We start from the raw sequence: 25,992 nt of genomic DNA on the forward strand, positions 1-25,992 counted from the left end.
CTAATACACATAGTGCAGATGACAGAAGCAAACTGGTGCCTTAATATCTTTCTGAAAGTTCTCAAAACAATTAACGCAATCATTTAAAACACATTACAGATGAAGCTGGGGTTTGGGTTTGGCCTAGTGATGTATAAAGTGTCATGCTCCGCCCCAGACATCCACTCGGGAGATTACGGATCTCTCACGCCAGTGCCAATCCAGATCCGGGACAGGAATTCCTTCTCACCCGTATTCGCTTTCTGGTTTTTACTGCTGTGTATAAATAAGCCGTTCTCAGACTCAGACTTTGCCAGAACATCTCGTTTGCTTCTTTAGCCGTTTCTGTGCCTCTCTTGCTGTTCATGGTTATTCTCTCTAATGACTTTTTCTTGGGGCGGCACGGTGCTGTAGTGGTTAGCGCTGTCGCCTCACAGCAAGAAGGTCCTGGGTTCGAGCCCCGGGGCCGGCGAGGGCCTTTCTGTGTGGAGTTTGCATGTTGTCCACGTGGGTTTCCTCCGGGTGCTCCGGTTTCCCCCACAGTCCAAAGACATGCAGGTTAGGTTAACTGGTGACTCTAAATTGACCGTAGGTGTGAATGGTTGTCTGTGTCTATGTGTCAGCCCTGTGATGACCTGGCGACTTGTCCAGGGTGTACCCCGCCTTTCGCCTGTAGTCAGCTGGGATAGGCTCCAGCTTGCCTGCGACCCTGTAGAAGGATAAAGCGGCTAGAGATAATGAGATGAGACTTTTTCTTGTTCATGGTTTTTGCACTAGCATTCTTCTGGTTCATGGTGTTTTTTTGCACTAAGGGTTATTTCTGATTCATGGTTTCTTGCACTAAGGGTCTTTTCTTGTTCATGGTTTTTTGCACCAGCGTTTTTGTCTTTGCCTGTCTCATGTTTTTGTGAAGTTGTTTGTCTCATTTTGTCTGGACTATTTTTGCCATTTGTTTTTTGTCCTGTTTGTTTACCTTTTTGCTATGCCCTTTTTTCCCTGAATTAAATCATATTATTTATTGGATTACTGTCTGTGTTCTGCTTGTGGATCCTAACTTCACCATACCTCCACCCACCCTAACAGTACGTTCTAGCCAACATTGATCCAGCGGAACTCGCCCATCTGAGAACGGCCATCCAGCAGCAAGGGACTCTCCTCGAGACCCACCAACAAGACCTACAACAAATTACCCAGAACCTAAGCACCCTGTCCAACGCACTCAACCTTCTCACCATGCAGATGCAGCACTGTCAAGCCGTGCCTACCCCTGCTCAGCCATCTCCTACTTCAGCTCCTGCCACCGCCTTTCTCCATGAACTGAGACTTCCAGTGCCTCAGCCCTACGATGGAGAACCAGGTACTTGCATATAATTTTTGTCTCAGTGTTCGTTGATCCTAGAGCTGCAACCTCTGGCCTTCCCCACAGAACGCTCCTGGGTAGCATATACAATTACGGTCCTCACTGGCAAGGCCAGAGAGTGGGGAATAGCGGTCTGGGATGCCAATGCACCCTTTTGTTCCACTTTCAAGGATTTCTCTGAGGAGATGAGGTGAACTTTTGACTGTTCTCTGTCCGGCTGGGAGGCGGCCAGAGAGCTCATGGAGCTGTGGCAGGGGTCCCGGTCTACCTCGAATTACGCCATCGAGTTCTGGACGTTGGCAGCTTCATGTGGTTGGAACGAGAACGCCCAGATCGACACGTTCCTGCACGGCTTGTCCGAAGCCATCAAGGATGAATTGGTATCGCGGGAACTGCCGTCAGACCTCTCCAGCCTCATGGACCTCACCAACCGCATCGACGCTTGGCTCCAGCAATGGAGGAGAGAGAAGAACTACCCCAGATTCACCTCCTCTCCACCTCCTGCAGTGTCCGTCAAACCCATGCAGGTAGACCGGGTTTGGGTGTCAGTGGAGGAACGACATCGCCGGTGGAGCATGGGGGCCTGCTTCTACTGCTGTCAGCTGGGACACATCTGCCGAGCCTGCCCGCTAAAAGGACGAGCCCACCAGTGAATCAAGGGGCCCTGGTGGGCAACACTCGGAACCAGTCCCCCGCTAATCGTCTGTTACTTCCTGTCATCATTATCCGTGACAACCAGCATCACCACTTCCAGGCCCTCATCGACTCAGGGGCGGACAGGAACCTGATCTGCTCTGCCACTGCCAAGCATCTGGGAATCCCGCTACTTGCTCTTGACGTCCCTCTCACTGTCCTGACACTCAATGGCACCGGCTTGACCAGCATCACCCACCTTACTGCCCCGCTCACCCTAAGGATTTCCGGTAACCACTCAGAAACCATCCAGCTTCACGTCATGAACAACCCCCATGTACCCATCGTCCTAGGATTACCATGGTTAATGCAGCACAATCCCCACCTTAACTGGACTAATAGCACCATCCTAGGCTGGAGTTCTTCCTGCCTGGTCTCCTGTCTGAACTCCGCTCTGCCTCCCGCCAAACCACCACAGCCCTCAGCCAGCAAGTTTCCCGACCTCTCTCACGTGCCTCCAGAATATCTGGACCTTAAGCTAGTTTTCAGTAAGACCTGAGCAGTGTCCCTCCCTCCTCAAAGACCCTATGACTGTGGTATTGAGCACCACTCAAGGGATGCCTCTACTCCAGGGGTGTCAAACCTGATCCATAAAGGGCCTTGTGGCTGCAGGTTTTCATTCCAGCCATGCAGCAGCACACCTGACTTGGCTCATTCAATCAACTGAACTGTCTTCACACAGTCAAATACTTGCAGCCACACCCACCCTTGATTAAAGGGTGGGTGTGTCAGTTGATTGAATAAGCCAAATCAGGGTGCTGCTGCATGGCTGGAATGAAAACCTGCAGCCACACGGCCCTTTATGGATCAGGTTTGACACCCCTGCTCTACTCTCTTTCTCCCGCCAAAAGACAAGCCATGGAAAAGTACATCACTGAATCGCTGGCAGCTGGGATCATCTGCCCTTCCTCCTCCCCAGCAGGGGCAGGGTTCTTCTTCATCGAAAAGAAGGACAAGTCACTCCACCCCTGCATTGACTATTGGGGTCTCAATGCCATCACGGTCAAGAACTGCTACCCACTACCGCTCATGACCACGGCCTTTGAACTACTCCAGGGAGCCAAGGTATTCACCAAGCTAGATCTACGCAATGCAACGCATCTTGTCAGGATCAGGGAGGGGGATGAGTGGAAGACAGCCTTTAACACCACCACTGGTCACTACGAGTACCTCGTGGTCCCTTTCGGCCTGACCAACGCGCCCGCAGTCTTCCAGGCACTCGTTAACAACGTCTTAAGGGACTTCCTAAACATCTTCGCTTTCATGTACCTGGATGACATCCTGATCTTCTCCCGCTCCCTGGAGGAACATTGGGGTCACATCTGGCAGGTCCTCCAGCGCCTGCTAGAGAACAAGTTGTTCGTTCAGGCAGAGAAGCACGAGTTCCACCAAGGCTCTGTCTCATTCCTGGGGTTCATCATCTCTCCAGCTAAGATCCAGATGGACCCCCTCAAGCTGGAGACAGTTGCTGACTGGCCCACCCCATCTTCGAGACGAGAGCTCCAGCACTTCCTGTGGTTCGCCAACTTCTACAGGCGCTTCATCCGCGACTTCAGCACAGTGGCCGGACCTCTCTCAGCCCTGACCTCAACCAAGACCAAGTTCAAGTGGGGGGGAGGAAGCAGATAAAGCCTTTTCCAGTCTCAAGTGCAGGTTTACCACAGCACCCATTCTCACCATACCCGATCCAACCAAGCAGTTTATTGTCGAGGTCGGCGCTTCCGAGTCAGGGGTTGGAGCTATACTTTTCCAGAGGGCCAGTGATGACAAGGTCCACCCATGCTCCTTCTTCTCCCACCAGCTATCCCCAGCTGAACGGAATTACAACATCAGCAACCAAGAACTACTGGCTGTTAAACTAGCCTTGGAGGAGTGGAGGCACTGGCTTGAGGGGTCAGAGTTCCCCTTCCTAGTCTGGACCGACCATAAGAATCTGGAGTACCTCAAGTCCACCAAACGCCTTAATTCCCGTCAAGCCTGTTGGTCTCTCTTCTTCTCCCAGTTCAACTTCACGCTTTCCTACTGCCCAGACCCCAAGAACGGCAAACCCAACACCCTGTTCAGGATGTTCTCCTCCCACCAAGAGGAGTTCAAGCTGCCTGAGACCTTCCTCCATGCTGCCTGGTGGGAGCCGCCATTCTAGAGGTTGAGACGGTCATGCAGAAGGCCCTGGAGCAGGACCCCAGTGAAGGTAACCTCAACAACATTCCTCCTAACCATCTGTTTGTTCCCGGTACTGTGCAAACCCAGGTGCTGCAGTGGGGTCATGGCTCCAAGCTGGCCTGTTATTCAGGAGCCACCCGAACCCTGGCAGTCACCCATCAGTGCTTTTGGTGGCCATCCATCAAGGAGGACATCCAGGAGTTCATGGCAGCCTGCAACACATGCTCCCGGAACAAGACAGCCAATCGACCCCCTGACAGCTTGCTAAGACCCCTCCCAACTCCACATCAACCTTGGTCTCACATCGCCCTGGACTTCGTCATAGGACTCCCCAACTCAGGTGGCAACACATGCATTCTTACTGTCATTGACTGTTTCTCCAAGACAGTTCATTTCATCCCTCTGCCCAAGCTCCCCTCAGCCAAAGAAATCACTGAACTACTCATCCAGCATATTTTCCGCCTACATGGACTGCCTACTGATATCGTTTCTGACCGGGGTCCTCAGTTCACTGCACAATTCTGGAGGGCTTTCTGCAAACTCATTGGGGCCACCTGTAGTTTTTCCTCAGGCTTCCACCCACAGACCAACGGCCAGGCAGAACGGGTGAACCAGGCTTTGGAGGTTGCACTCAGGTGCATGGCGTCCAGGGATGCCAGTTCTTGGAGTAAGCACCTACTCTGGATCGAGTACACTCATAACACTCTTCCTTCATCTGCCACAGGTCTCTCACCCTTCCAGTGCTCCCTAGGTTACCAACCACTACTCTTCCTCAACCAAGAGGAGGAGGTCACCATACCCTCTGCCCAGATCTTCACACGCCGCTGCAGGAGGATGTGGGCATTGGCCCAGAGAAAACTCATTCGCTCCGCCCTAGCATCCAAGAGGCAGGCCGACAAACGCCACTCTAAGGCACCCACTTACCAGGTAGGGCAATGAGTCATGCTCTCCACACACCATCTGCCACTCAGAACCATCCCCCGTAAGCTGGCTCCCAGGTACCTAGGACCCTTCCTCATCAAAAAGGTAATCAACCCATGTTCTGTCAGACTGGCACTACCACTCACCATGCAACGCATCCACCCCACGTTCCACATGTCACAGCTTAAACCTCTGGTCTCTAGTTCTTTGCTGTCTGTGTTCTGCTTGTGGATCCTAACTTTACCATACCTCCACCCACCCTAACATAAAGTGGCACTGAAAGTGCATTTACTGGAGATAATGATTTTCCTTAGAAAGCACAGACCAAGCCCTGTGATAGATTGGCAACCTGCCCAGGGTGGACCCCACCTCCAAAGTCCAAAGTCAGCTGGGATTATCTCCAGCTTCCACTGCAACCCTGACATAAGCAGTATAGATAATGGATGGATGGATGGATGGATGGATGGATGGATGGATGGAAGTCTAGACCACTTTAGAAAATTAATTATATTGTTATTAGATGTTTTATTTTCTTTCTTTCTTTCTTACAACTATTAAATCTATTCTATACTATGCCATAACCACGAGTTGGCCTAGTGGTTAGCATGTCTGCCTCTCGATCGGGAGATTGTGAGTTCTACTCATGGTCGAGTCATACCAAAGACCATCATAAAAAATGGTACCTACTGCCATCTGGCAAGGCATGCTGCAATACAGATGCGAGTGGGGAGTCAAACTCTCATGGTTACCAGAGGACTAGCCCCCCACTGTAACCCTAGCTATGTAATAGGTGAGAGGCTGAGGGCTACAGAAACGGAGATTGGTGCCGCCCTATGTACCACATAGTGTGGGAAGGACTTTGATACTATGCTATAACTGATTATATGTAAAATATTATGTAGTTTTTATTGTTATACTTTATTATAGCATGATATCACTATAATATTCTATGCTACAATATACTACACAATATTGCCTCAATGTCTGACTTCACTAATGCTTTTGTGGCTAAATGGATACAAATCCCCACAGCCATGCTCCAAAACCTAGTGAAAAGCCTTCCCAGAAGAGTGGAGGTTAAAGGGGGGCTCAATCTGGCATGGAATGTTCAAAAAGCACTTTTGGCCACATAGTCTATCTTATATTTTTTATGATGCTTTATTGCAGAATAGTATCTATACTACACTACACTGTAGTATACTATATACCACAATATAGTAATATTCAGTACATAGTACATGTTATATTATGTGTTTAATATTATATATTATTATACATACGGGCCACTTTTTCCATGGAATAAAAATGTATTCTATTCCCTTCTAGAGGGTTTATTGCATTCTAGAGGCATGCAATATTGTTATCATATCGCTTATCCTCCATGTGTTATGCCACTCTCCCCAATGGAAAATGAGCGTGCAATATTGTTATAATATTGCACATTGTCGAGACAACATGACATCACACCTCAGAGGTCATGCAAAGATCCGATGACAAAACATTTCTGCTGCACATACAAAGAATCATTTCTTTGTCGGCTGGAAGAGAGAGAAGACGAGGCTAATCCAGTGGTAGGTCTAAGCGTTAAATAAATAAACTGAAACTAAAGACGCACTGAACACCCGAAAGGCTACCAAAACTTTATTATATATTCTTCACGCATATTTACAAGAGAAAAACATACTAATGGACATCGAAAAACTGGAAAAGAGACATGTCGGCGATGTAAAACTTCCGTGCTAGCGAGTGACTGTGACAATTTGTAAACAAACATGGCTGTGAGTTTTGCTTCATTAAAAGCGGAAGATTTTGAGAGAATTTTGGCTGCAGCGTCGCTCCGTTGTGTATAGTTGTCAATGTTGATTTTAAAAGTAACTAAGTAAATTACAAAGGGAAAACAATAATAATAATAATAATATTTGGCTTGACTGCGCTAGCATTGGTCTGTGCTAGCAATGGTCTGCAATAACACTACACCAGCTAGAAGGTAATTGGACTGCCACGCTAACAGCACCGGGTCGCAGGTAAGCTCACGTTGGCCTTCACTAATGCTACTGCTACGTCGGCTGGAAGCTAACTGGACTGCCGCACTAACAGCACCAAGTCGTGGGTAAACTAGTGTCAGCCTTCACTAACGCTACTGCTACGCCGACTGGAAACTAACTGGACTGCCATGCTAACAGCTCCAAGTCATGGGTAAGCTAGTGTCAGCCTTCGCTAACGCTACTGCAACGCCGACTGGAAGCTAACTGGACTGCCACGCTAACAGCTCCGAGTCACAGGTAAGCTAGCGTTCCCCTTTGAGAATGCTGATATGAAGAGTGTATAATAATAATAATAATATTGGCTGGCTTTTTTGTGGTCTATCAGATATATTCCATTCAGTTAGCATGATTTTGAACTCGTCTTCGACTCATTCAACATTGTGCTAGCTGAATGGAATATATCTGATAGACCACTCAAAGCCAGCCAATATTATTTAATTATATTATTTATGATTATAATTTATTATAGCAGAATATCACCAAACTATACTATATTATACCAATATATGTTATACTGTACGTTGAACATTATAGGTTAATAGACAAAATATCCATTTATAAGGAAAAATCAAAATTAGCTTGTGTTCTTTCCTCAGATTTTCAGTTGAGCACCATTCATAATTTCTTTTCAATCAGTGTGCTCCTATGGCCTAGGATTACAGTAACCAGTGTGATTGTAACCAAAGCATCCATTTCACAGCAGGACGTAGCCTTGAACCGATTTCATCCGTCAATAATACTGAAGAATTCTTGAGGTCAAAAACCAAGCTTGAACCTCATGTCATAAGTGGGGTGAGAAACAAGAGGTGCTTGCTCGATTTTCCGTAAATACAGGTCTGTTGATAGTTTCTGCTTGTGTATGACCCATACAGGATGTTGTCGTCACAACAGAGCTGCCACCATCAGGCCACCAGCAGCTCAGGCTTTTTGTCATGACAATGCTTACACCATGGGGATCAGCTCCGCCAATGGGGAGAGGGACAGGCTTCTCTCAGTGGAATTTTATCTTTAAAGGTGTGCAACTCCAAGTGACTCTTTCTGGAGCATGAAGGGTGAGGAAAGAAATGAGTCCCTCTCAAGAGACTGCTCCTGATAAAGACCACAGGCTGCTGAGAACAGCACTTGAGATTAACAAGCATGTAAACAACATTTATATGAGAGTATAATATCTCGCATATATAGACTGATGTTTATTATCAAACTGATGTCTACTTAGAAGTGTGTGTTCAATAGGAAAGACAGTGCTTCTGATTCTCACTGGAGAATCAGATTTCATTACATTCGCTCAGCATTTGTCCCCCATGTGGTAACTCTATAAAACTTTGGCTTTTTGGTGTAACTGTGAACACAGACTAAAATAAGAATGTGAGCCAACTTGCGCAAGATATTAAGAGTGAATGTGTCAGGATGAATTGTAGTAGTTGTATAGGTACCACTAATTACCCCATGCACGTACTGACAATCATTTATGAGGCAAAAGAGCAAGCTTGCACTGTAAAGAGCAAGAATGTAACCTTTAACTGGCAATTCACCAACAGGTAACATATCTAACTGTGTGTATTCTCAAAGTCCCATCTGGCCTGGGCAGGCAGTAGGAGGTTGAGCCTGCATGGCTCCAGGTCAAAGGAAATCTCCTATAGCGGGTAGATTTGCAGGGGACTCAGTGAGGTGTGTGCAGAGCCCAATTGATTCCACAGTGTATGCTCTCAGAGCAGGAAAGAACCTGTTGATATGCTCCTCTAGGACCTAAAGGCCCTAAGCACTGTCTCTATTTAAATCTCATATGGCAGATTGTTCCTGTCCATGCAAGCCATGCATTTGTCTAATTAAAAATGTCTTTTGCTAGTGTGAGTGAGGCAATTACAGCCAACATGGATAAACTGGAACTATTAAATTCATCTGGTGTTTTTTGCACTTTACCAAACACTGCACAAACCCCCCAATAATCCAGAGATACAGTTGTGGTCAGAAGTTCACATACAGTGATATGTATACACATACATCTTGGATATGAATGTCATGACAATATTTGGGCTTTCAGTAATTTCTTTGAACTATTCTTTTTCTGTGGCAGAATGATTGTACAGCATACATCTTTAGGAAAAAAACACTAGAATTTGGTGCACAAGTTTTAATTTTCTTTGGTTTTCTGAAATCAACACAGGGTCAAAATTATACATACAGGGTTTAAAAAATGTACATACTCTCACTTAGATTATTAATTCAGAGGTGCTGAAACTTCCAAAATGTCTCTTATCTTGACAAGGTCTTTTAACTTCCTGTCAGTGATCATGATTGACTACAGCTGGTAGCTTCTCTGTGTCTTCATAAAAAGAGTTTGTTTACAGCACTCACTGGATTGACCAACACACAGTAAAATGGGAAAGTCCAAGGGGCTCAGTGCAGATCTGAGAAAGAGGATCGCAGATATACACAACTCCGGAATGTCTCTTGGAGCCATTTCTAAACAACTGCAAATTCCTAGATCAGTTCAAACAATTGTATCCAAGTTACTGTGAGGTGTAGTCACTTTGCCAAGCCACTTTGCTTCAAGAAAACCCAAACTGTCACCTTCAGCTGAAAGGAAATTGGTTTCGATGGTCAGGAACAACCTGGGAACCACCATGGCACAGCTCTGCCATGAACTGGAAGCTGATGGATCACTGTCTACAGTTCAGCTCAACATGGACTAAGAGGCTGCTATCCAAGAAATAACCCCTTGCTCCAAAATTGACACCTTCAAGCTTAACTAAAGTTTGAAGCTGACCACATGGACAAAGAAAAAGCTTTCTGGAGGATAGCTGTATGGTCAGATAAGACAAAGATTGAGTCGTTTGGCCACAATGACCATCATGTACAGAGGGACACTGTACCAGCTGGTGGTGGTGGTAGGATCATCATACTCTGGCGCTGTTTTGTTGCCAGTGGAACTGGTTCATTGCACAAAGTGGATGGAATAATGAAGAAGGAGGACAACCTCAGAATTCTTCAACATAAACCATCAGAAACTTGAACACAACTTGAGACTTGCAACAGGACAGTGAACCCAAACACACATCAGAGTTGGGTGTGGGGGGTAAAGCAGGCTAACATTAAGCTTAAAACAATTCCTGACTTCAAACCTATTGAAAATATATGGACCATACTTATAAGTCGAGTCCATGCCAAGAAAAAAAAATTAATTGAACTCTACCAATTCTACCATGAAGAGTTGTGAAATATCCAACCAGAATTCTGCCAGAAGCTTGTTCATGGTAAACAAAAATGTTTGGTCAAGGTGAATCTTGCGAAGAGACATTTTACCCAAATATTAGGTGTGTTGTATGTATATTTTTGACCCTGTATGTTTAATTTTGACCCTGTGTTGATTTCAGAAAACCCAAAGAAAATTAAAACTTGTGCACCAAATTCTAGTGTTTTTTTTATTAAAGATATATGCTGTACATTCTGCCACAGAAAAAGAACAGTTCAAAGAAATGACTGAAAGCCCAAATATTGCCATATTCATATCCAAGATGACATTCATGTCACTGTATGTAAACGTCTGAACACAACTGTATCTTTTGTTTAATTCCTGAAAGAATCTGGATCATGATTTTTCTGAGAATGCCTTAATCAGACAGTACCCAACATGGATTTCATCAGGAATATCTATGCAAAGCCATCTCCAGATCCTGGGATATTGTACACAGTGAAATTCCATATGCATGACATGCAGTGCTGAAAAAAATACTTTGGTTTCACAAATGACTTTGAAATTCACAGAGTACATATTAAGCCTGCACTTCAACTGTGCTCATACTGAAGCCGGAACCACATGGCATTTTCACGAATCAAGTTTAGTGCTGATATTAACATCTGTCTCGCTTGATTAGAACACAAACAGACAGCGCTAAATACAAGTCTCAATGGAGTCAAAGAGAACACTTCTTTATTCTCTAAAGCAATCCCTAAAGCACTCATCTGGCCTTCCTTTCAGTCATAAATGAGAAGATTCTGCATGAGGATACAGTATGTCTTTATGGACACTATATATAAAGTCCATGCCAATAGCTCAGGAAATGACTCTGACATTTCAAACGTTTGCACATATACATTTGAGAGACAGTGAGGATTATGTTCCTTTCTGCCAGTTCCAATAATCTCTGAAGTGACTTTTCTGGTGAATATCATAATAATAACAGATTATTCATATTCAGCTATTTATAACAGTTCATCGGGTCTAATTCCCACTGACTTTTCTTATATTCTGCATTTGTTTAAAACTCTGTCACAAAAATATCTGATTTTTCCATGTCCTGTGTTCTCCACAGCTGGCTCTGGCTCAGCCTTAACAGTAAGCTTCTGAGACTCGGAAAAGATGAAATGCTTGCTCTTTGAGTATCAATGCCTCAGAACTGCACCAACCCTTTCATGAATCTGCTTGTCCAGGAATCAAATATCGTGGTAATTTACTGAAATGTTCTAATATTGATGTCTCAAATATGTATGTAACCAAAGTACCATAATTAGTTTAAGGCTAAGCTTTTGTTCTCTTGCCATTTCTATTTCGAATTTAGCTGATTTTAAGTATGAGCAAAACAAAACCCCACAATGCTGTTCTGTTTTAAAAGATAATCTGGTTACCACGCAGTGGACTAGGGGTGTAATGCAATATTTGTGTCTGTATCTATTTAATGTTACAAATATACTTATCTGTACCTGTGTTTACAGTGTGCATGGAAGCATGCATGGTCTAAACATGGTCTTTTATATTTATTAAATATCAACCCTACCACTACACAGGAAAACGTGAAAGAACAACAAAAAACAGGACTGCTGGAAAAAAGTAATTTTTCGTTCACACAATATGTTAGAAAAAATTAATTTACTTGTATGCTTGTACACTTAATAGCAAGACAGAACGATGAAAAAAGAAAGATGCAATGAAAGTACATGTTATGGTACTTTTTTTTTAATTAATGAAATGTATTTTTCAGAGACCCCAGCAGGGGTATGTTGCCCTGTTCACAGTGTGTGGTCTGCATGAGCTATCTGGATGGGAAGTGACCATTTTATTTTAAGGAAATGTTCAACTGAAATCATTTTGCACAAGTTCCAATAATAAAGCAACAGACATGCCATTGCAACCTACAACCCAGACACAAATCATGCATGAAAGATGAAGGCGAGGAGAAATCAGCTTCTCAACCAGCAACAATCAACCAATGAATAAATTTGACAAACAAACAAACGAACAAACAAACAAAAAAGGAATGATGTGCAGCCTGTTCATAACTGTATTTGTATCTGTTTAGGACACATTATCAGTTAATTCCAAAGAATGTATTTGTATTCAGTTACATCCATACCGTGGACTGAAATATTGGTTATATTGGTTCATATGTGTGTACTAATGAATTATTGCAAATAGATAACTCAGTGGTTAATCTGTGTAACTGACGAGCATATTGTGAGTGAAATCTGTGTCCGGAGTGAGACCCTTAACCCTTAAATTCTCACCTGTGCTTAGACTGGATTCTGTCTTGTTTGTCACATCTGAATACAATGTTAAATGCATAATTCTTCATATGCAAGTATACATTATTGCAATGAAATGTGCATACAAATGAATGTAATACTTTATTGTTAACTCATGTGAGAGTAATTCTACATTATTAAAATGCTCTGTTATTAACACTTGGCAAATTATGTATTCTCCTACACACACACACACACACACACACACACACACATACACACACACACACACACAAACAAACAAACTACCACTACCGCCATCACTATCACTAATCTATTAATGCAACAACACAGCTAAACATAGTAAAGGTCACATTACTGCACAATAAGGGCATCTAGTGTATGCTAATAGTGTTCATTCCTAGTGTTCAGTTTTAGTGGCATGGAAAATTAAATAATATGCCATTTAACACAAACAATTTATTGTGAACATTTACATTAAACCTGTTTCCACCTATCCATCCATTATCTATACCACTTTTTCATCAGGGTCGTGGGCGAAGCTGGGGCCAATCCCAGCTGACTTCAGGCAAGAGGTGGGGTGCACCCTGACACCCTGGGCAGGTTGCCTATAGGCACCTATGGGCAATTTAGAGTGGCTAGTTGACTAGAGCATATATATTTTTATTCTATCCGCATTCACTGGATATGAGCAATCACGCACTCTGATTGGCCACTCCACTACTAGGATATTAGCTCATATACCATGAGTAGAGAAAAACAAAATGATGGCGTGTGTTGCTGAACCAACCAAGAACAAAATAAAAACTCTACTTGAAAACAAATCCCCCCAAAAAATATTTAAAAGAAACAGAAATAGCTAAAAGATAGTTTTTGTTTGCTTGTTTGAGTGTTTGTTTGTTTTCCCCCAATATCGCCTATTCCAAACTCCAGCCCAGTAGGTGGCAGTAATGCACCTTTAAGTTGGTTTGCCAACCGCCAAAAAAACCTCAGAAGAAGAAGAAGACGAAAACTCCAAAAAAAACAAAAAGCAACAAAATATGGAATAAAAGTATTTGATTGTAAGAACATCCATCCATCCATCCATCCATCCATCCATCCATCCATCATCTGTAGTTGCTTATCCTGTTCTACAGGGTCGCAAGCAAGCTGGAGCCTATCCCAGCTGACTATGGGTGAGAGGCAGGGTACACCCTGGACAAGTGACCAAGTTATCGCAGGGCTGACACAGAGACAAACAACCATTCACACCTACGGTCAATTTAGAGCCACCAATTAACCTAACCTGCATGTCTTTGGGCTGTGGGGGAAACCGGAGCACCCAGAGGAAACCCATGCGGACTCCATACAGAAAGGCCCTCGCCGGCCACTGGGCTCGAACCCAGGACCTTCTTGCTGTGAGGCGACAGTGCTAACCACTACATAGCATTTTTCACAAATTGCTCCTGTCATTTCGCCAGTTTGTTTACATTCTAAGCGGAAATGATTTTGTCGGACATTTTGTATAAAATTTTTATTCATCAAATTTGCAAAAAAATAAAACTAAAAATTATCTGTTTCTCAAAATCCAGTGAATGTGGATAGAATAAAACAGAAATTCCACTCTTTCTCATCATACATGGCTTATAGCCAACTCAGTGTTACGGTACGCGTCTTGTCAGCTGTCAGCTCATGTATGACTCAATTTCATGGAATAACTGTTAAATAAATAGCAAGCTTCATTAATAATACAAGCTTAAGTCTATTAGGTGTCCACTACATTAATTGCATTGACCTTGGAGAAGAAAATGTCCTGCTTCAAGTATCTCTTGTATTTTCCTCATTATTAATGACAAAATATTGATTAACAGTGTGTCTGTGTGTCACATTAAAACCACACTGTTGCAGTTAAGGCAAGAGAACAGAGTATAATTATGTGAACACTGGCCTTTTTCCTGCTACAAAATAGCTGTTAGAAACACACATGTCTGTTTATATGTCCTTGTTTATAGTTATCCTTTGAGCATATGAGTGATGGTATATATGAGTGATAGAATATCTTCATTTATCATTTCTACTACCTGACTTTTTAAGCTGGAAATATACTATATGGCCAAAAGTATGTGGACACCTGATTATAAAACCAGTATGTGCTTTCTGAACATCCCATTCCAGATCCTCAAACTACATATAATAACTTCCATACTTCTGGGAAGGCTTGCCAATAGATTTTGGAGTGTGGCTGTTGGGATTTGTGATCATTCAGCCACAAGAGTATTAGTGATATCAGACACTGATGTCAGGTGATGAGGCCTGGGGCATAGTCATCATTCCAGAAGTGTTCAGTGAGGTTGAGGTCAGGGCTCTGTGCAGGACGCTCGAATTCTTCCACTCCAGACTTGACAAACTTTGTCTTCATGGAGCTCGCTTTGAGCACAGTGATACTGTCATGCTGGAACATGTTTGGGCATCTTAGTTCCAGTGAAGGGAAATTGTAATGTTATAGCATACAAAGACATTCTATACAAATGTCTGCTTCCAACTTTGTAGCAACTCTTTAGGAAAGAGACTTTATTTCCATAAAGCTCACGCTAATCTTACACCTTCAAATCTAGAAGAAGAAGCCTTTATTTGTCACATGCACACTCAAGCACAGTGAAATTCATCCTCTGCATTTAACCCATCTGAAGCAGTGAACGCACACACACTCAGAGCAGTAGGTAGCCCATACTACAGCACCCAGGGAGCAGTTAGGGGTTAGGTACTTTGCTCAAGGGCACTTCAGCCCAAGGCCACCTCATGTTAACCTAACCTGCATGTCTTTGGACTGTGGGGGAAACCAGAGCACCTGGAGGAAACCCATGCAGACACGGGGAGAACATGCAAACTCCACACAGAAAGGCCCCCTGTCGGCCACTGGGCTCAAACCCAGAACCTTCTTGCTGTGAGGCGATAGTGCAAACCACTACACCACCGTGCCGCCCCGAATCTATCTGGGCTTGGGAGTGGCACTATGTATGCACTGTCTTGTACAACCCGGGTGGCTGGGTATTTTAGTTAATCTGCATGTCTTTGAACTGTGGGGGAAACCAGAACACCCAGAGGAAACCCACACAGACATGGGGAGAACATGCAAACTCCAGACAGAAAGGCCCCTGTTGACCGTGGGGTTTGAACCCAGAACCTTCTTGCTGTAAGGCAACAGTGCTAACCACTATGCCACCCAACAAGGCCCTCCTATGTTATGGTCAAGTGTCCACAAACTTTTGGCCATACAGTGTAGAGTTAACACCACCTGAGAAGCAGGAAACCAAACCAAACAAATTTTCTCATTCTGAATGAGCTCTAACAGGCTGTGATTCATTCTGAAGTGTCCTTCTGTCTCTAAAGCTCCAGCCTAAACAGTGAAAATGTTACAGGGAAATGAACAGCTCTTTGGAACACACTTGAACATCATTTTATAAAGCAGAAGCAGGTGTTTTAGTTTTGCAAAATCACAAATAACTGTCTTAATTTTATAATGGAGGCGGCACGGTGGTGTAGTGGTTAGCGCTGTCGTCTCACAGCAAGAAGGTCCTGGGTTCGAGCCCCGGGGCCGGCGAGGGCCTTTCTGTGTGGAGTTTGCATGTTCTCCCCGTGTCTGCGTGGGTTTCCTCCGGGTGCTCCGGTTTCCCCCACAGTCCAAAGACATGCAGGTTAGGTTAACTGGTGACTCTAAATTGACCGTAGGTGTGAATGTGAGTGTGAATGGTTGTCTGTGTCTATGTGTCAGCCCTGTGATGAACTGGCGACTTGTCCAGGGTGTACCCCGCCTTTCGCTCATAGTCAGCTGGGATAGGCTCCAGCTTGCCTGCGACCCTGTAGAAGGATAAAGCGGCTAGAGATAATGAGATGAGATGAATTTTATAATGAACAAATGCTCAAAGCAACGAAAATGTCCCCACACAGTGACCAATTTAATTTAAGAGCTGCTGTTCATTTTATAAGAGTTTGTACATTGTACATTTGCTAATAGTTTGTTCTGTGGGACTAATTTCAGCTGTTTCAATGTTTCAGTTTAATAATACGAAATAAAAAGTTTCACATTTGGACTTGACCTAATTAAACCCTCATGTTGCCACAGCCAAGTTTTTCTTTGCATAAAAATGAGGCAAAGAATTTTGGGCACAAAATATCCATCAGTTGTTATCTTTGGAAATGATCTTTTTGAAGGGCTGTTTGAAGTAAATGCTTTTAATTAGTTTGTTTGGATTGAATCCACAAATGGTTGGTCCCCTTCAGAGTGCCCTTCATCAATGCAGAATGTACCAAAGTGTTCACAGAGGTCTATCTGAACTTAATTAAAGGCATTATGTGTTAATTTAACATTGGGGATTTAATGGTAGCTTGGCCTTTACTGGTCTTACTGCAGCATGATCAGCATCAGTGCTCCTTCAGCATGTACTTTTTAGAATCAGATTTTTTTATTTTTATTTTTTACAGATGAGATTTTTACAAGTCTTGGTGTTAAAAATTCCATTTTGGACAGCGTATCAAGAAAAATATGTTATATTCTCCATATCACCTTGTAAAACCTCAATACCCCATTCAAACTCCAACCATTAATACATCTTCTTCTAGCATCACTATGTGTTCTCGTCTCATCACTTAAATAAAATTGCCCTACAGAAAATTTCACCTTGGGCTACCAAAACAGCTGGTAGACCATCTTTAATTTAAGATAAGTTTCCAGCATCTGTATTAATTCACTAAATTGATTAATGAATATTTGAAATTGCTTGACTGTTGTGTTATTTTCTTAAAAGCTCAACAATTAATTAAAAATTATTTTCATTACATTAATAGACTATTATTTAAAATTCAAATCTTTCTGTCACTTTTTCTGCTTCCATACATTAGCATTTGTAACGGTGATTCAGACTATTCAGAAAATAGTCTACTCGTTTGATCAGCTCACCTGAGATTTGGCCACTGGTATTTGAGCAGACTATGCGAATGTTTTGTATGGTCTGCATAGATATTTAGCGTATTTTGCACTTCAATTTACTGTGGCGTATGTTCTGTATAATACAGTGTCTTGCAAAAGTATTCATCCCCTTTGTGTTTGTCCTGTTTTGTCGCATTACAAGCTGGAGTTAAATGGATTTTTGGAGGGTTAGCACCATTTGATTTACACAACATGCCTACCACTTTAAAGGTGAAAATTGTTGTTTTATTGTGACACAAACAATAATTAAGATGAAAAAACAGAAATCTGGAGTGTGCATAGGTATTCCCGCCCCAAAGTCAATACTTTGTAGAGCTACCGTTTGCTGCATTTAGAGCTGCAAGTCTCTTGGGGTCTGTCTCTATTAGCTTAGCACATCTAGCCACTGGGATTTTTGCCCATTCCTCAAGGCAAAACTGCTCCAACTCCTTCAAGTTAGATGGGTTGAGTTGGTGTACAGCAATCTTCAAGTTATGCCACAGATTCTCAATTGGATTGAGGTCTGGGCTTTGATTAGGCCATTCCAAGACATTTAAATGTTTCCCTTTAAACCACTCCAGTGTGGCTTTAGCAGTATGTTTAGGGTTACTATCCTGCTGGAACGTGAACTTTCGTCCCAGTCTCAAACCTCTGGCCAACTCAAACAGGTTTTCCTCCAGAATCGCCCTGTATTTAGTGCCATCCATCTTTCTTTCAGTCCTGACTAGCTTTCCTGTGCCTGCAGATGAAAAATATCCCCACAGCATGATGCTACCACCACCATGCTTCAGTGTAGCAATGATATTCTCAGGGTGTTAGGTTTTGTGCCACACATGGCGTTTCCCATGATGGCCAAAATGATCAATTTTAGTCTCATTTGACCAGAGAATCTTCTTCCATGTGTTTAGGGAATCTGCCACATGCTGTTGGGCAAACTCCAAATGTGTTTTCTTAAGCAATGGCTTTTTTTCTGGCCAATCTTCCATAAAGCCCCACTCTGTGGAGTGTATGGCTTAAAGTGGTCCTGTGGACGGATACTCCCATCTCCACTGTGGAGCTTTGCAGCTCCTTCAGTGTTATCGTTGGTGTCTTTGTTGAATCTCTGATTAATGCCCTCCTTGCCCGATTTGTGAGTTTTGGTGAGTGGCCTTCTCTTGTCAGGTTTGTAGTGGTGACACATTCTTTCCATTTTGTTATAATGGATTTAATGGTACTCCCTGGGATATACAAAGTTTGGGATAACGTGGGGCAACTCTAAATAGAGCAAAAGCAAAAGTGAACAAAACTGGAGACAATCTCCAAAAGTGGGGATTCATCACCAGTGCTGAGTGTCCCTGTGGTGAGACACTACAAACCATGGACCACATCCTCCGTAGATACCCACTGCGATCCACATGCTCTGACCAAGACGCGATGGAAGCAAACATTGCTCTTCTATGGATACAGCAGTGGCATGACAAGATATGATGATGTCGAAATTAACCTTACAAAACTTGGATGTCGCTGACACAAAGTGATTCAAACTTGGGTGGCAAGCTAGACAACAAAGCTAAACAGCAACCGACACAAGAGCACTTATTGCCACTGCCGATGTCTGAGTGTTATCTACTAAGTGCTGTAAAGCATTATGTAGTTCTTGCGGTGCCATAAATTGTTACACAGTTCTCATGAGAGGTCTCTAGAATGCACCACCAGAGTTATATAATACTATAACTGGTGAACCGGACACAGAGATGAGATGGAAGATAAACCATTCTCCTTATTTCAAGTCACTGTACCATCAAAAGGATTTTGAAGCTGATATTTTAAGGTAAAATTCCTACATAATGCTGCATTAAATCTAAATATACAGTGTCTTGCAAAAGTATTCATCTCCCTTGGTGTTTGTCCTGTTTTGTTGCATTACAAGCTGGAATTAAAATGGATTTTTGGGGGGTTCACACCAGTTGATTTACAGAACATGCCTATCACTTTAAAGGTGCAAATTGTTTTTTTTTATTGTGACACAAACAATAATTAAGATGAAAAAACAGAAATCTGGAGTATGCATAGATATTCACCCCCAAAGTTGATAGTTTGTAAAGCCACCTTTTGCTGCAATTACAGCTGCAATTCTCTTGGGGTATGTCTCTATTAGCTTAGCACATCTAGCCACTGGGATTTTTGCCCATTCCTCAAGGCAAAACTGCTCCAACTCCTTCAGGTTAGATGGACTGCGTTGGTGTCTGGCAATCTTCAAGTTGTGCCAGAGATTCTCAATTGGATTGAGGCCTGGGCTTTGATTAGGCCATTCCAAAACATTTAAATGTTTCCCTTTAAACCACTCCAGTGTAGCTTTAGCAGTACATTTAGGGTCACTGTCCTGCTGGAATGTGAACCTTCATCCCAGTCTCAAACCTCTGGCTGACTCAAACAGGTTTTCCTCCAGAATTGCCCTGTATTTAGTGCCATCTATCTTTCCTTCAATCCTGACCAGCTTTCCTGTCCCTGAAGATGAAAAACATCTGCACAGCATGATGCTGCCACCACCATGCTTCACTGTAGGAATAGTGTTCTCAGGGTGATGGGAAGTGTTGGGTTTGTGCCACACGTGGCGTTTCCCATGATGGCCAAAAAGTTCAATTTTAGTCTCATCTGACCAGAGAATCTTCCTTGTGTTTGGAGAGTCTGTCACATGCTGTTGAGCAAACTCCAAATGTATTTTCTTATTTTTTTCTTTAAGCAATGTCTTTTTCTCTGGCCACTTTTTCTTTGCAGCTCCTTTGGTGTTATTTTTGGTGTCTTTGTTAAATCTCTGATTAATGCTCTCCTTGTCCGGTCTATGAGTTTTGGTGGGCGGCCTTCTCTTGTCAGGTTTGTAGTGGTGCCATATTCTTTCCATTTTGCTATAATGGATTTAATGGTGCTCCCTGGGATATTCAAAGTTTGGGATATTTTTTATAACCCAACCCTGATCTATACTTCTCCACAAGTTTGTCTCTGACCTGTTTGGAGGCTCCTTGGTTCTCATGTTGCTTGCTTTGTAGTGTTGCAGAGTCAGGGTCCTTCCAGAACAGGTTGAGTTATATAGACATCATGTGACAGATCATGTGACACTTTGATTGCACACAGGTGGATCTTAATCAACTAATTATGTGACTTATGTAGTGAATTGGTTGGAGCAGCTCTTATTTAGGGGTTTCATATGAAAGGGGGTGAATACCTATGCACACTCCAGATTTCTGTTGTTTTTTTTTTCATTTTAATTATTGTTTGTGTCACAATAAAGCAACAATTTTCACCTTTAAAGTGGTAGGCATGTTGTGTAAATCAAATGGTGCTAACCCTCCAAAAATCCATTTTAATTCCAGCTTGTAATGCAACAAAACAGGACAAATGCCAAGGGGGATGAATACTTTTGCAAGACACTGCATATACATAATACATCTCTTTAGTATGTCCCCAAAATGTCTGAGCAGCAACAAATGTTTCAACTGCTCTACGTCCTCGATGTCTACCCTGGGTAGCTCTCCTGAGCTAGCTAACAAATATGTAGTAAACAGTCATCTATGGCTAACATACGAGAAGAAGACCACATGTTTCCAAGCAAATGGAAACAATGTGTCATGGTGAACAAAAGAGATCTTGATTAAAATTACCATGCAATTCACAAAGCACATGTTAACCCTGTGATTCAGCTGTGTTTATATTGAAACCTGCACCACATAACACACTCTATAACAGAACCCGGTTCTTTACTCTACAGCAAAAACATGCTGACTGAAATTAGCTAAAAATGTTCCATGCAGACTGTGGACAGGTGAGGGATTGAAATCATGCTAATAGACTACACTGTATTATTGTGGGGTATTTAGGGTACTGTGCAAAAGTCTTAGGCACATGTAAAGAAATGCTGTAGACCAAAATTGGTTTAAAAAATAATGAAATGAAATGTTTCAACATTAAAAAATATTATAAACAGCAGTAAGACATAATAAATGAAACAAAGTCGATATTTGGTGTGAGACGACCGTTTGTTTAAAAAAAAATAGTAGTCTCAGGTACAACGAGTGCAGTTTTGTAAGGAAATGAGCTGTAGGTTTTACTGAGCATCTTACAGAACCAGCCACAGTTCTTCTGGACACTTTGACTGTCACACCTGCTTCTGAATTTTGCAACAAAACCCAGCAGCCTTCATTATGTTTTCTTTTTTAAATCTGAAAAGTGCTCTCTTATGTAATATGCTGCTCAGATACAAACGTTTGGGTTTTTTCCTGTAACATTTAATTTTGTGCTGGACAGCGAACACGTGTATTCTAAAATATTTTTGTACTGACTAGATAATGTAGAAGTCATAAAACAGAAATCTATAACAAAGTTTGTATGAAAATTTTTTTGGGGGGTGCCTAAGACTTTTGCACAGTACTGTATACTTTGGTTGAGTACTATTTAAATCAAATACTTGTACTTAATTACATTTCCAAATATTTTTCCTCCATATACTACTGCATCTCAAAAAATTAGAATATTGTGAAAAAGTTCAATATTTTCCATCAGTTATTTAAGAAAGTGAAAATGTTATATATTATAGACTCATTACACATAAACTAAAATGTTTCAAGCATTTTTCTATTTTAATTTTAATCAGTATGGCATACAGTACAAAACATAAAAAAAAACCCATTTCAAAATATTAGAATATTTCATTTCAAGTTTGAGTAAAACAGTATGAACACAGTGTATCTCTCCGTCTAGTTCAGTACACACAACCACAATCATGGGGAAGACTACTGACTTGACTGTTGTCCAGAAGATGATCACTGATGTCCTCCACAAGGAGGGTAAGCCACAAAAGGTCATTGCTGAAAAGGGTGGCTGGAAAAGGTGCACAAGCAACAGGGATGGCCGCAGTCTTGAGAGGATTGTCAAGAAAAGTTGATTCAAGAACTTGGGAGAGCTTCACAAGGAGTGGACTGAGGCTGGTGTCAGTGTATCAAGACCCATCACGAACAGACATCTTCAAGAAAGGGGATACAACTTTCGCATTCCTAATATCAAGCTACTCCTGAGCCAGAGACAATGTCAGAAGTGTCTTATCTGGGCTAAGGAGAGAAAGAAATGGACTGTTGCTCAGTGGTCCAAAGTCCTCTTTTTAGATGAAAGTACATTTTGCATTTAATTTGGAAATCACGGTTCTAGAGTCTGGAGGAAGAGTGGAGAGGCACAGAATCCAAGGTGTTTGAAGCCCAGTGTGAAGATTCCACAGTCTGTGATGATTTGGGGTGCCATGTCATCTGCTGGTGTTGGTCCACTGTATTTTATCAAGTCCAAAGTCAACACAGCCATCTACCAGGAGATTTTAGAGCACTTCATGCTTGCATCTGCTGACGAGCTTTTTGGAGATGCTGATTTCCTTTTCCAGCAGGACTTAGCACCTACCCACAGTGCCAAAACTACTACCAAATGGTTTGCTGACCATGATATTACTGTGTTTGATTGGCCAGCCAACTTGCCTGGCCTGAACCCCATAGAGAATCTATAGGGTATTGTCAAGAGGAAGATGAGAAACACCCGACCCAAAAATACAGATACGCTGAAGGCCACTATCAAAGCAACCTGGGCTTCAATAACGCCTCAGCAGTGCCACAGACTGATCACCTCCATGCCACACCGCATTGATACAGTAATTCATGGTAAAGGATCCCCAACCAAGTATTGAGTGTATAAATGAATATACTTTTCAGAAGTTGGACATTTCTGTATTGTAAATCCTTTTTTTGATTGATCTTAGGGAATATTCTAATAATTTGAGATACTGGATTTCTGATTTTCATGAGCTATAAACCATAATCATCGAAATTAAAACAAAAAAAGGCTTTAAATATTTCACTTTACATGTAATGAATATAGAATACAGTGGTGCTTGAAAGTTTGTGAACCCTTTAGAATTTTCTATATTTCTGCATAAATATGACCTAAAACATCATCAGATTTTCACACAAGTCCTAAAAGTAGATAAAGAGAACCCAGTTAAACAAATGAGACAAAAATATTATACTTGGTAATTTATTTATTGAGGAGAATGATCCAATATTACATATCTGTGAGTGGCAAAAGTATGTGAACCTCTAGGATTAGCAGTTAATTTGAAGGTGAAATTAGAGTCAGGTGTTTTCAATCAATGGGATGACAATCAGGTGTGAGTGGGCACCCTGTTTTATTTAAAGAACAGGAATCTATCAAAGTCTGATCTTCACAACACGTTTGTGAGATTTCTGAGGACCTCAGAAAAAGCGTTGTTGATGCTCATCAGGCTGGAAAAGGTTACAAAACCATCTCTAAAGAGTTTGGACTCCACCAATCCACAGTCAGACAGATTGTGTACAAATGGAGGAAATTCAAGACCATTGTTATCCTCCCCAGGAGTGGTCGACCAACAAAGATCACTCCAACAGCAAGGCGTGTAATGGTCGATGAGGTCACAAAGGACCCCAGGGTAACTTCTAAGCAACTGAAGGCCTCTTTCACATTGGCTAATGTTAATGTTCATGAGTCCACCATCAGGAGAACACTGAACAACAATGGTGTGAATGGCAAGGTTGCAAGGAGAAAGCCACTGCTCTCCAAAAAGAACATTGCTGCTCGTCTGCAGTTTGCTAAAGATCACGTGGACAAGCCAGAAGGCTATTGGAAAAATGTTTGTGGACGGATGAGACCAAAATAGAACTTTTTGGTTTAAATGAGAAGCATTATGTTTGGAGAAAGGAAAACAGTGTATTCCAGCATAAGAACCTTATCCCATCTGTGAAACATGGTGGTGGTAGTATCATGGTTTGGGCCTGTTTTGCAGCATCTGGGCCAGGACGGCTTGCCATCATTGATGGAATGTTGTGGAAGGACCTGAAGTGAGCAGTTCATGTGAGGAAACCCACCAACAGCCCATAGTTGAAGCTGTTCTGTACGGAGGAACAGGCTAAAATTCCTCCAAGCCAGTGTGCAGGACTGATCAACAGTTACCGCAAACGTTTAGTTGCAGTTATTGCTGCACAAGGGGGTCACACCAGATACTGAAAGCAAAGGTTCACATGCTTTTGCCACTCACAGATATGTAATATTGGATCATTTTCCTCAATAAATAAATGACCAAGTATAATATTTTTGTCTCATTGGTTTAACTGGGTTCTCTTTATCTACTTTTAGGACTTGTGTGAAAATCTGATGATGTTTTAGGTCATATTTATGCAGAAATATAGAAAATTCTAAAGGGTTCACAAACTTTCAAGCACCACTGTATATGAAAGTTTACCTTTTTGAATTAAATTATGAAACTTTTTCATGGTATTCTAATTTTTTGAGATGCACTAGTATATTTTTATTAAGACTTTCAAGGAACTCTTCTCAAATCTTGAAGGTCTCCTCTTTTTTCAGCCAGCAAATGCCTGTATGCTATTTCAATTGCCGGAGTAAGCAAAGACTCATATAAAATAACGTATCTCCTATAGCTTCCTATAAGGCATGAGCTCCATTAAGTTGAAAAAGCATGTTGAAGTAACTGTTGCTAATTTACTAACATTAACTGGCTATATTTAAACTAAGTTGGCTGTTTCCTTTGCTAATGACAGGTCAGACTAGCATCTATTCCAGTAGCTAATATAATTGGCTAGGCAGAAATTCAAATTCTAGCTCATGGTAAAGAGAGAAGGGGTGGCACAGTGGTGTAGTGGTTAGCACTGTTGCCTCACAGCAAGAAGGTTCTGGGTTTGAGCCCAGTTGCTGACGGGGGCCTTTCTGTGTGGAGTTTGCATGTTCCCCGTGTCTGCGTGGGTTTCCTCCGGGTGCTCCGGTTTCCCCCACAGTCCAAAGAAATGCAGGTTAGGTTAAGTGGTGACTCTAAATTGACTGTAGATGTGAGTGTGAATGGTTGTTTGTCTCTATCAGCCCTGCGATGACCCCACCTCTTGCCTGTAGTCAGCTGGGATAGGCTCCAGCTTGCCTGCGACCCTGCACAGGATAATGGCTGGATGGTAAATAGAGACACGTCAAGTCAAGTTTTTTTGTATAGCACTTTTAACAACAGACATTGTCGTAAAGCAGCTTTACAGAAAATTATAGACTTTAAACATGAACTAATTTTATCCCTAATTTATCCCCAATGAGCAAACCTGCAATTACAGTGATTGAATTATGTTTTCAGGCAAAATGGTGTAGTTGCTTTAAAACAAACATCTCATCTCATCTCGTTATCTCTAGCTGCTTTATCCTGTTCTACAGGGTCGCAGGCAAGCTGGAGCCTATCCCAGCTGACTACGGGCGAAAGGCAGGGTACACCCTGGACAAGTTGCCAGGTCATCACAGGGTAAAACAAACATAATGTTCTGAAAATTTTAAATAAGTAATCAGATAAGTAATGTTTTTCATGAAAAATA

General features: G+C 42.3%; 1 protein-coding gene across 1 annotated transcript in view; it reads right to left on the minus strand.

Annotated features, from left to right (window-relative positions):
- dpt (dermatopontin) overlaps window positions 1-25,992 on the minus strand; it is a 30,303-nt gene that overhangs the window by 1,765 nt on the left and 2,546 nt on the right. The gene's annotated exons all lie outside the window — the stretch shown is intronic.

Source organism: Neoarius graeffei, chromosome 4, assembly GCF_027579695.1.
Source record: "Neoarius graeffei isolate fNeoGra1 chromosome 4, fNeoGra1.pri, whole genome shotgun sequence".
NCBI classification, from domain to species: Eukaryota; Metazoa; Chordata; class Actinopteri; order Siluriformes; family Ariidae; genus Neoarius; species Neoarius graeffei.